A 10,659-nucleotide genomic window follows, 5' to 3' on the forward strand; every position below is an offset into this window, starting at 1 on the left:
CTTCCAAAGTGGCAGATACAGGGTGACCAATTTGTTCATTGCTCTCACTTTCCAATTTATTCAGCTAGGTGAAGATGCCCCTGTGATCAGTAACGTATTGAAACTCAGCAAATATATTCAAGATGTTGAGCACTCCATATTTAATGCATATTCTTTGCATGCCTGGTTTTGTTCATTTCTTCTAAAAACGTAAGAGAACCAAACATTTTAGTTATTTCACAGAGAACAGACTAAACACTAAGCATTTTAAAATACCACATTAATGTCCAATACAGACATTTCTTATATCTTCATGACTCAGGTGACAAAATGATGCTGAGGGAAAGACTAGAAAAAATGCCAACTTGTAAACGGAAGTTCTAGTTATCAAGTAGCATGATGTAACATTGCATTGTTCAAGGACAAGTTACTTCAAATACCAAAGCTAACGAATTACCTGCTTAAAAATTCAGTGTACTTGCATGCGAGTCTTGCTTTCAAACACCACCACAAAAAAAATCATCTGACTGGCACTACAAACAGTGATTTAAAAATATAGCCTTATCAAAGAAAAAAAGCCTGATTGGTATGTTTTCCAGCCAACACTAAAATAACAGACAGCTAAGCTTTCCACCTTTGTTCTAGGTCAGCATGTGTGAAGTTCACACAGTAGAATTCACAAGAAGAAAGACTGAAAGAAATACCAGTTTCAATCATAAGACCTGTCAGCTTAAGCAAGTACATATCATACAAAGCAGTAACAGTACTAAAATTGATTTAAAGAAATCATAGTGAAAATTACCCTCCATGACCAGTGACCAATCCAAGTACATTTGCACAGATGTGTTAGCAAACAAATAACTACTCGCACCGCACTGTTTTTCAGTATTGCATCAACTGAAACCTTTAACTTATCTAGTCTTCAACTACTTGCAGGTATAGAGTTTGTTGTCTAATCATCGTTTTCTATCTTGAACTTTTGTCTTCTGTTTATAAGATTATATTGGCATGGCTGAAGAGCTCGTTTTGGAGAAAAATAGCATATTTATTCCTGGACAGCAGATGTCTCAGTGCTTCCTTTCGAGCACTCCCTGAAGTTACAAGTTCATTATGAGGTGCTGTTGGTTCAGGAAAGCAACATTGAGAATCACTTCTGATCTTATCCTAGACTGCCCTCAACTTTCTGTCACATGGTCAAACATTTGTATGACTTGACAACTATTTTAAGAAAAGCTATGTTTACAGCAACTGAAAACCCAGGGGGTTACTTAGGGGAAAATCACTGCTCGGAATTTCTTGCTTCCACGCCAGTTTAGCCAGTTCTCCTACTTTCATCCCATGGCGCAGTGCTTTATGTTTGGAAGTTACCCAAGTCACTGCTTCCAGAAATTGCCCTGAGGTTTTAGAAGTCCCAGAGCATACTGGTATAAAGTTTGTTAAGATGATATATATGAGGTTGCCCCCAGAAGTCAACCTGAACATGGAGGTACTGAACTTTGGAAGGTTAAGTTGGAATGAAACAAATTTATTTTTTCTTGCATGCATAAGCTTTAAAAAAGGAGACACTGTGAGAAGAGTGGTACGGTAATGCTACTCTACACTGCAGATCCACATCTCCTTTTTACTTTTCCTTTTTGAAATCTTAAATGTATTTTAATTGAGAAAATTCACAGTAAATGAAAGCAGTATCTGCTTGCATTCAACATGCTTTGGCAGATACTTCTGAGGGGAAACACAAGGTTATGGCAGACACAAAAACCAGAAGACGATTACAAACCCACATCTGAAATTCCGGCCTGCAAGTGCTGCAGAGTAGCAAACAACTTCCAAAAGAAGTCCTGAATCCAAACATACAGATAGCACAAACATGATTTAATATCCAAGTTAAATAAGTGGCAACATAATTTATACCTTTGTTACCATGCAGAAGTTCTGGTGGCATGTTATTTAAAAAAAAGCCTTTTTTCCTGCTATTTTTCCCATCTTGCTTGTCTCCCTTTCAGGAGCTCTGTAAGAGAAACATTGAGTAGGTAACTGAAGAATAATTAAAAAGAGAACCCTCAAATAAATCCTGACTGCTCTCTGTGCTTCAGCTGTGGCCTAAAAGGCCCCTTGAGCCTGCTGTATCTTGCTGAAGCCGAGCTCAACACATTCCTCTTGGGAACTGGGTGTCGTAGCCTCCTTTGCTAAACTACCCAGCTCCAAAAGCAATCGGGAAATAAGATTAAAATTAGAAAAATCCCTACGCTAGGACCGACAGAGCTCCGCTGACCTGCAACCCGCGCTCTGCCCACCAACGTCCTTCAGCCCCCGCCACCCCCCGCCGTCCCCCGAGGAGAACCCCACGGTCGCGAAGGCGGTTCCACCACCCAGCCCCGCCGCTCGGGCCACCCCAGATCCGCCGCCTCCGCTGAAACATGGAAGGGGAACAACCCATTTCAGCCCAAACACGCTCTTGACTCAGCCGGACGGGCCTACGGCTCGCAGCGCCCTCAGAAAACAACCGAGCGGGTCAAGGAGCCCGCGTCCGCCGGGGAAGGGAGAGCAGCGCTGGGGTGGCCGCGCTCCCCCGGCCCGGCCGCCTCCCCCCACCCCCAAACACACACACACACACCTCGACCAGACTGACAGGACCGCCCGCGGCGCTGAGGGGAGCCGTTAACGGCCCACCGGGGAGGGGACCCCCGCGGCGGGCTGGGCCGCGCCGAGGCCCGGGCGGGGCTGAGGGAGGCGCTCCCGCCTTTCCCTCAGCGGGGGGCGCTGCTGCGGCAGGTGGGGGGGGGGGGGGGGTGGGAGACGAGCCCCCTGAAAGGGAGCGGCTCGGCGGGGAGGGCGGCGAGCCCCGGCTACCGGGCCCGGGGCAGGCAGGGCGGCATTACCTGACACCGCGCTCCCGCGACGGCCCCGCCGCAACACCCCCAACCGCCCCCCCCCCTTCCCCGCCTTCAACCCAGCGCCCGGCACGGCTGACACCGAGGCGGAAGTGCGGCCCTCGCCGCGACGGAGGGACGCGCCGCTGCACCAATCGTAGAGCGCGGCCTCGCCCCGCCGTCGCCGAAGCGACGAACCAGCTTTTCCCACCCAGTCCACCGGAGGCGGGGCGAATGCTAAGCAAGACGCCGAGCCTCACAGCCCCCCGGACCGCACCACTGCTGGGGAGACTGCTGGCCAATGGCGCGTCGGAGGGGCGGGTCTATGCAGACGAGGGCGGTACCGGGAGCCCCCGCTGCCCCGAGGGGGCTCACCTGGCGGGTTTCGGGGGGGGGCGGTGCAGCCTCCGCTGCACAAACGCACACAGTCGTGATGTAGCCGGTATCGTCAAGTTGTGCTTTATGGGGCGCTTGTATCGTCCGTCAGCTGCGAGAGTGAGCGTAGCTCACCATAACCTTTGTAGGACAAAGTGTACTCCTTACTGAGGGGTGGAGAAAAGGCCTGTTTTTCCTGCGTCAGTACCTGGCTAGTCGTTACGTGTCCTGGTCTATGCTATCGTTTGCTGTGCACCGGTATGAATTTAACCAGGTCTGTGGGTTTTTGTTAATGTTCTGGCCAGCTTTGAGGCATGTCGCGCCTAGGCCACTTGGTGCAACAGTTCGATTTTTAGGCCTTGGCTAGCGTGCGTCTTCTGGGCAGCCTCAGTCACCCTGTCTGCCCGTCCATCAAATGGCTGCAGCCAGCGCTGCTGCTGGGAGCAGGTTAATGGGCATCTGGAAATCACATCAAAATCGAAGTTAACAAAGCCATGGGCTGGTAGCTCACAGGTTAGAGTCATTCCCTCCCAGGAGAGAAGCTGGCAGGTGCCTTTATTTCTCTCGCCCTGAACTTGCACTTGTTCGTACACAACAGGTAACTGGAGGCAAGTTCGTAATCATCCACTTCAGAGTAATTACTGGCATGCTAAAGCAATTGAGACTATTCGTAGATGTTGATGCAAGTATCAAAACTGTGAGTCAGGAGTTTAATTTGACTCATAACATTTCTTTTAGATAACACCCGTTCTGCTCTTTTTATTTACCTTCTCATTTCTCAGTCTGCAAGGCGTTTTCCTTCACATACACTTAGACTTCTTCCACGATCAGAGATTTGAAACTCTTTTCCACCGAAAAGTCTCCCTCCCTCCATTTTCATACCTGAAAGCTAAGAATCAAATGAAATATCATTTGACCCAGCAACCATGACTGTAAAAGGAAAAAAAAAAAAAAAAAGATTGCAAAGCATGCACAGAGTGAGGTGCTTCAGGGGAGATCAGCCATGGAGGTAACAAGCATCCATCCTGAGGAGCTAGAAACCAATTGGTCTGGATGAAGTACGTCTCGTACCTCTAAGACAAAACAACCCATTGATACAATTGCTGAGGGAGACCTCGTTGTCCTAGGAAATCATACGGGATGTCAGGAGGGTCCAGCACAAGAGTGAACAAAAACCGCTCAGGAATGACGAGCTGGAGCCTGAGTATGGAACAGTAGGGAGTGAAGGAGGGAGATGAGTCACAGAAATATTTATCCTCAAAATGATCTTCCCTACCACTGATACACTTCTCAACGCAAAGCAAATATAGGAATTAGCATATTAATTCTGCAGCACAGAACTTGTTCGTCAGAGGGGTTTTTAACTCTTTTTAATGTTTTTTAACGGCTGCAAGGCCGGTGGGGGAAATCATGGCCATGCCAGACCTCGGCCACCAGAACAACTCACCTGTGCAGGGTGTGGGAGAGAGGGCAGCCAGGCCAGGCAGGAGGGGACCTGTCCCGGTGGGGTGGCTGCGTCTCCGGGGGGTAACCCGGGTTTGGGCACCGCACGAGGGCTCCTGCTGCGGACCAGAGACCGGCTGCAGACGTAGCACCGTGAACGGTTGCCTGCTGTAGGCACCTTGCAAGGAAGGGTGGTGGTCAGAGGTAGGAATGGCAGCAGAGACCCACGTCGTCATGGGATTTATTCCTCCACCTGCGCTTGTGTAAAGTGTGTTTTCAGAGGTGCAGCAGCAAAAATACGAACCACTCCTTTGCTGCCTGGCTCTCTGCTGCCCTCCCCAAATACTTTACCTGGCACACTGTCTGTTGATTCTGGAGTATTACTCACCTCTAAATGAGCTGACAGCTCCTGGCCATCAGCCACATGCTGACAATATACAAGACAGGAATTAACAGTGATAATGCTCCTTGCTCTGGCACAAATGCAGGGATTTAAATGAAATCTCCACTGAGCATTTCTCACACACATTGGGATTGAGGAGTGTTTTGGGGTGGGCACAGCTGGCTCGGAGGATGTCTCTCCGTCTCTCTGTATCCAGTCTTGCTATACCCACATGTTGTTTCACCCCTGCAATCAGCCAGGTGAAGTTGCAAGGCAGTTGTTGTTGGACTCATCTTTAGGGAAAACAAATCTTTGGGAGGACAGGATAATTTTTATCATTCCAAATCTGGTTTTAAAGTTTTCCTGCTTTGCCCAGAAAAGTGATTATTTTTTTCCAGTAGGCCCTGATTCAGCAACCCATAGTTGGATTGCTCAACATTATAGGCTCAACATTAAGCACGGAAATGTTCCTATTGCAATGTTTAAGCAAAGGCCCACAAACAGAAAGTAAGCGTCAATTTAAATTATTTTCTGACTGAACAAGCCTTTGTTGTAAGTAAGCAGCTGATCTGGAAGAGTTCTCCAAAAAGATAATGAAAAGAGAAATCCACTGATTAGATGACCAAGGAATATTGAATTTGTGTAACTTTTGCAGATCTTAATTGAAGGCATGTGCATTCTGAGCCTGCCACAAAAATCATTCTCCCAGGCATTTCATAGGCATTTGAACTAAATGCCCATGCTTAGTGGAAACAAGGCTAATTGTTTATTTATTCTTTTATTAAATATTCAGGGGCTACTCGTTAGCAATCTAAAATCACAAAAGCCCAAAATTGGACAGGGAGAAGAATCTAGCTCTGTATTTGTCTCCCTCCTCTGTTGGCAATGAGGGGAGAGAGCACTTACTTACCTTTTAAAGGAAATGGCGTAGAAAATTTTGCTCTGCTGGCAAAAGTTTTGCAACATTAGAAGTAATTAAATCGGGGGTTTACAGTAGAAAGTATTGAGCAACTGTCTCAGACATAGGTGTAACCATCAGCTCCACCTATAATAAACCCAACTGTTCCCCTCCTGCGGAGCAACGCAATCCGCTTAGAAAACTGATCCAAGCAAACCTTGTTACTGCAGCAGATTTACAAAACCTAAATTGTGAGAGAATAAGGAAGGGCAAAATGGAAAAACAAAACACATTGATCCTGTGATCTAGAGATAATGCAAGGAAATGCGGCACATTACAGCAAAAATACTGATTGTCTTTCACCAGTTGTATGTAGGCACAGACAAATGCCTCTTCTCTCCTCCTCCAAATAAGCCAGCAGCCAAAGGCAGCCACTTCAGTCCCAACATGTGTGGGCAAGCGCTCACCTCTGCCATGGGAAGCTCTGCTCAGACAACGACTCCTTGCCAGGGAACTTCAAAACCAAACCTATTCGTTTAGCGAGCGCTCCAGCATCTTCTGCCTCATGTTGTGCTGGTCCCTCCTCCATGCCGTGCTTATCCGCAGCGCGAAGCTGGGGTTCCCGGCACACCGCGCCTCCGCAGTCCCCTGAGGAGCTGCGAGAGGGAATTTCAAAGACACAGCATTGTCCGTATGTGCCGAATGTGCGTGGAAACGCTGCCGCTCCTCTTTGCCAATAGCTTCACCTCAGAGGAGTATGGGGCTTGTCCACACTTGAAAGCTAATCTTGATTAAGGGAGGGTGTGAATTAAAAGCACAGGAGCAATCCCAAAATATCTCTAGGCAGATAATCCCTGAGGTATCAAAACAATTGATTAAATGTACCATCACTAATTGCAAAATCAGTGGAGAAGGGAAATAAGCGTGCTCAAGACAGAAGGTCACGCATCCCAGCACCGGCAGGGACGGGGCAGGTTTGGGTTTACCCTCAGCCATCAGCCACAGGGAGATGTGGACGTGGAAGTGGGACGTGGGGAAAGAGCAAACCTCGTAAGAGGATGAGCAGGACTGCAGCCAGGAGCCCAGCCCACCTCTGGTTATTGCCCAGTATGCGGTACTGGCTGTCGGGGCAGGAGCTCCCCAGCCCAGGGCAGGTACCAGCCTGGACAACCGCGCTGTGCCCAGCTGGAGACGGTGGTTTTCACAACCTGTTCTCTGCAGCTTTCTTGTTAAATATTAATTGTGATTATTATAAGACGGCACACCCCTGTCACGCCATGCCGGAGGCTGTGCAAACACGGAATAGAGAGAAACTTTCTGCCTTAAAGAGTTTGCAGTGGCAGTCTCCCTCTTCCCAAGTGAGAGGAGACTGCGTCCAGATACAAGTGAGCTAGACACCACTTTGCAAAATGGGAAACAACCAAATCTTTCACAATCTGAATAATAAAGGTTTCTTCCTACAGCCTGTCTCATCTCAAAAGATAGACATTTTGAATTCTGTTGACAGTGACAACGTATTTTGAGCTGCTGGCACTAGAAAAGGGAAGACACTGTGAAAGAGCTAGGGTCACATAAATTTATTTAATATAAAAAAGACATTAAAAAAGCAGATGTTGGTAACACTGATAAGGCTTTAGTGAAAAACATGGTAATGCTGAAACCACATGAATTTTAACCAGAATCTTGAAGGAAAGCAATTCAAGAGAAAAAGGAATCCATAAATAATGAGGAACATGGCAAAAGCTGAATAAGTAGAAATAGCCAGTCTGTTAAAAGGCTGAATAAGCATGTTCTTTGTAACCGCATGGAAAGGAAAAGACACAACAGCCTGTATCCTCCGCTTCAGTGATAATTTCCCTGGGAGCTGCACCCATTCAGCTGAGGGCAGCTCAGGTTCTGGGCCACTTCTCTTCAATATAAAATAAAGTTTTGAAAATCTCCATGGTCAGAGTTGTGAAAGGTTAAAAGCCAAATGCTGAGGTGTACAAGGGGCTTTCCACAGTAAGCCAGAAAGCTTCTTAAAAACTATGCTTTCTCACAAAGTCTAGATGTTACCCTCTGCTGAATCCTGAATTCTTCTGATTCCAAATATGACTTCTGGCACTGAAAACTCCTGCTCCTGGAGCTGATTAGAGATGAGCAGGAGGTTGTACTCAGGATAAAAATAGTTGGGCAAAACCAAGTTGCTTCCATATCCCATCTCACCCTCCCTGGGAGAAAAGTCCATGGTTTTCTTGTATCCATAGCAGGGAAGATGGGGACAGATCATCTTTGACTCACAGCTTCAATCCTCCACACCCTTGTATAGGGTTTGGGAGGTACCGTAGGGGATACCAGAGCCCCCGTGGAGCCTGACTTTTAGACACCCGCTCCCACTGGGTACCCACGAGCTTCGGCTGTCTCTGATTCACGAGCAGATCTGAAGACACTCTATTTTCCCAGTGCCCGTGCACTATCATGCTGCTGCCACTTGATCTACCAGCGATCAATGATGCTTTATATCCTAATAGAGGTTTATTTGTCAAACCTGGCTACAAGAGCATCTTATTTAGAATTAATTACAATGTCTGGTTTTAGCTACATGTACAACAGCATGTCAAGTTACCCTTGTACTCTTTGGACCAAATTTCTATCTGTGGATGGCAGTACTTACACCAGAGATTAATTCAATGGCTTATATGATGCTTTCTTTCTGGAAATTCAAGTCAATAGAAGCTAATTATACTTATTGATGCAAGATCAGAATTGACGTGTGAGTAAAATTTAACCTGTCTGAGTGCTTCCTTGGTAACTTCTCTTGTCTCCAGGATGTCACCCGTCACAAGCAGCTGAGCAGGATGGGTGTACATGAGGCAGGGCAAAGGGATGCTCCTCACAGCCTACCGTATGAGGGATATTTTCCTTTGGATACTCCCCATGCCAAGTCAGAAAGTCAAATGGATATCTACTGCCCAGGTAATATGGAGGTGTTGCTGATGTCCGGTACATTAATTTCGTTAAGTTTTTTAGTGAATTAAATACTAATCATTCAATAGCGCAGTGTTCCCCAAGTCAGCACCAGTTCCCTCTCCATTTTGCTGGCTTCGTGGATGAATGGACAGCAGAATAGTGTTTCCTGTGGCATGCACATGTATTTTTCAAGTGTTCCTGATGACACATCTGCACTGTGCCCCACAGCACGGGGAAGAGCCACCGGGGCTGGCAGGGTCCCAGAACGAGGACAACTGCTTTCATACCGGGGGTACCACGTCCTCACAATGCAGCGTGGAGCTCAGGCATCTACCAATGCTGGGAATGGGCTCAGACCAGTTCAGCCCTGCAATTCTGTAAAAAAATCCCTGTATTTTAACCCTACCACTTGTGGTTGCCAGCAACACCTGCGAAAAAAGAAAAAAAACCACAAACCACTGTGTATAGCAGACTGTAAGCTTTTTTTACTGATGCACTATAGACTGTTCCAAATCAATTCAGCGTATAGTTTTCTTTATCTTTGTAAAATTAGCACCTTTGATCCAGCAAATATTTATGTGCACATATTACTTGCTGGGACAGTCTCCTGTACTGAATGTAACAAAGTCCTGTTCACTGGTCCCTAGGCAACCCCTAGAACAAACTAATTAGTAACTACAAATTCACACATATCCATCAAAATAAGATCCAGATTAATTTTATGTCACCTTGGTGTCTTCTGTGCTTGAAAATTAGCATCTAAACTTTCCTGAAACAAATGATACTAATTTACAGATTGGTTTTAAAAATAAGTATAGAAAGGGTCTCATCATGAAATTCCACAAAAAAAAAAAAAAAAAAAAAAAAAAAGTAATAAAATAGATAGGATATTTGAGCATGAACAACAAAAAAAATCAGATCCTGTCCCAGATCCTGTCCCAGATGGAGTTGGGAAGTTTGGCTCTGGATCTGAAGTCTGCTATACAAGCAATCCCTGACAAGCAGACAAACTAATGTGCCTCCCTCATCAGCTTCTGTGTCAGCTACAGCTGACTCTATTTACTTTTAGCCCAGAGGAAGAACTGGGAGGAGAAGGAAAAGAAAAAAAACCTTCATTGATATTCACAATGATGTCTTACATGTCCAGCATTATTTTTGTCTAAGGGAGCTCTTTCAGAAAATGGGAGAAAACAAGTGATTAGGTAGAAGAATGGCCGTCAGAAGTGAAGAAAGGACCCTGTTGTGGAGGAAGGGGCTGTATTACTCTGTGTATTAAATTGCCATGAATCATTTTGATTACTGTGTGTATATTTGGTAACAGAAAAGTAAGGTGGACTCAGCCTGGGCACTGTGAAAAAACAGTTTTTTACCTTAACTAAGCTAAATGCCAAATTTGACATCTCTAATGATGAAGGCAGATTGGTTGAAATTGCAGCTGGCAAGTAACAGTTCCCTCACCCTGATGGTGAAAGGAGGATAAAATCCCTCCTTGTCCCCATTTCCACGCAAAATAAACGATGTCCTGAACCCAAAGCGCAACCCTGCTCCAGCCCAGGGAGCTGTGCTGAGGGTAGGTGTTCACCGTAGGTGAAAATACAGCCGCCGAGCTTTGTAAAGAGAGAAATCACCCCCGGGTGTCTGCCTAGGCTGGGCTGGCGGCATCGGCGTTTCCCAAGCGCCGAGCACGAACACCCGCATCTCCAGCCATCCGGCCCCACGGCCACGGGCAGGCAGGCAGGAAGGAGCCCTGCCAGCTGGCTGCC

At 46.6% G+C, this 10,659-nt stretch overlaps 1 protein-coding gene across 4 annotated transcripts in view; it reads right to left on the reverse strand.

Annotated features, from left to right (window-relative positions):
• Positions 1–2,948, reverse strand: part of OSBPL2 (oxysterol binding protein like 2) — a 40,124-nt gene extending 37,176 nt beyond the window's left edge. For 2 of the 4 annotated variants that reach the window (XM_041122117.1, XM_030007594.2), the window contains exons 1-2: positions 2,859–2,948; positions 1,891–1,987 (exon numbers count right to left, since the gene is read on the reverse strand). The gene's annotated coding sequence lies outside the window, so the exon portion shown is untranslated. Of the gene's footprint in view, positions 1–1,890; positions 1,988–2,593; positions 2,676–2,858 lie in introns of those variants that run through there. The other 2 variants (XM_030007595.2, XM_030007596.2) reach the window with 2 other exon arrangements.
• Between the last annotated feature and the right edge of the window lie 7,711 nt (positions 2,949–10,659).

Source organism: Aquila chrysaetos, chromosome 3 (genome assembly GCF_900496995.4).
Source record: "Aquila chrysaetos chrysaetos chromosome 3, bAquChr1.4, whole genome shotgun sequence".
NCBI lineage: Eukaryota > Metazoa > Chordata > Aves > Accipitriformes > Accipitridae > Aquila > Aquila chrysaetos.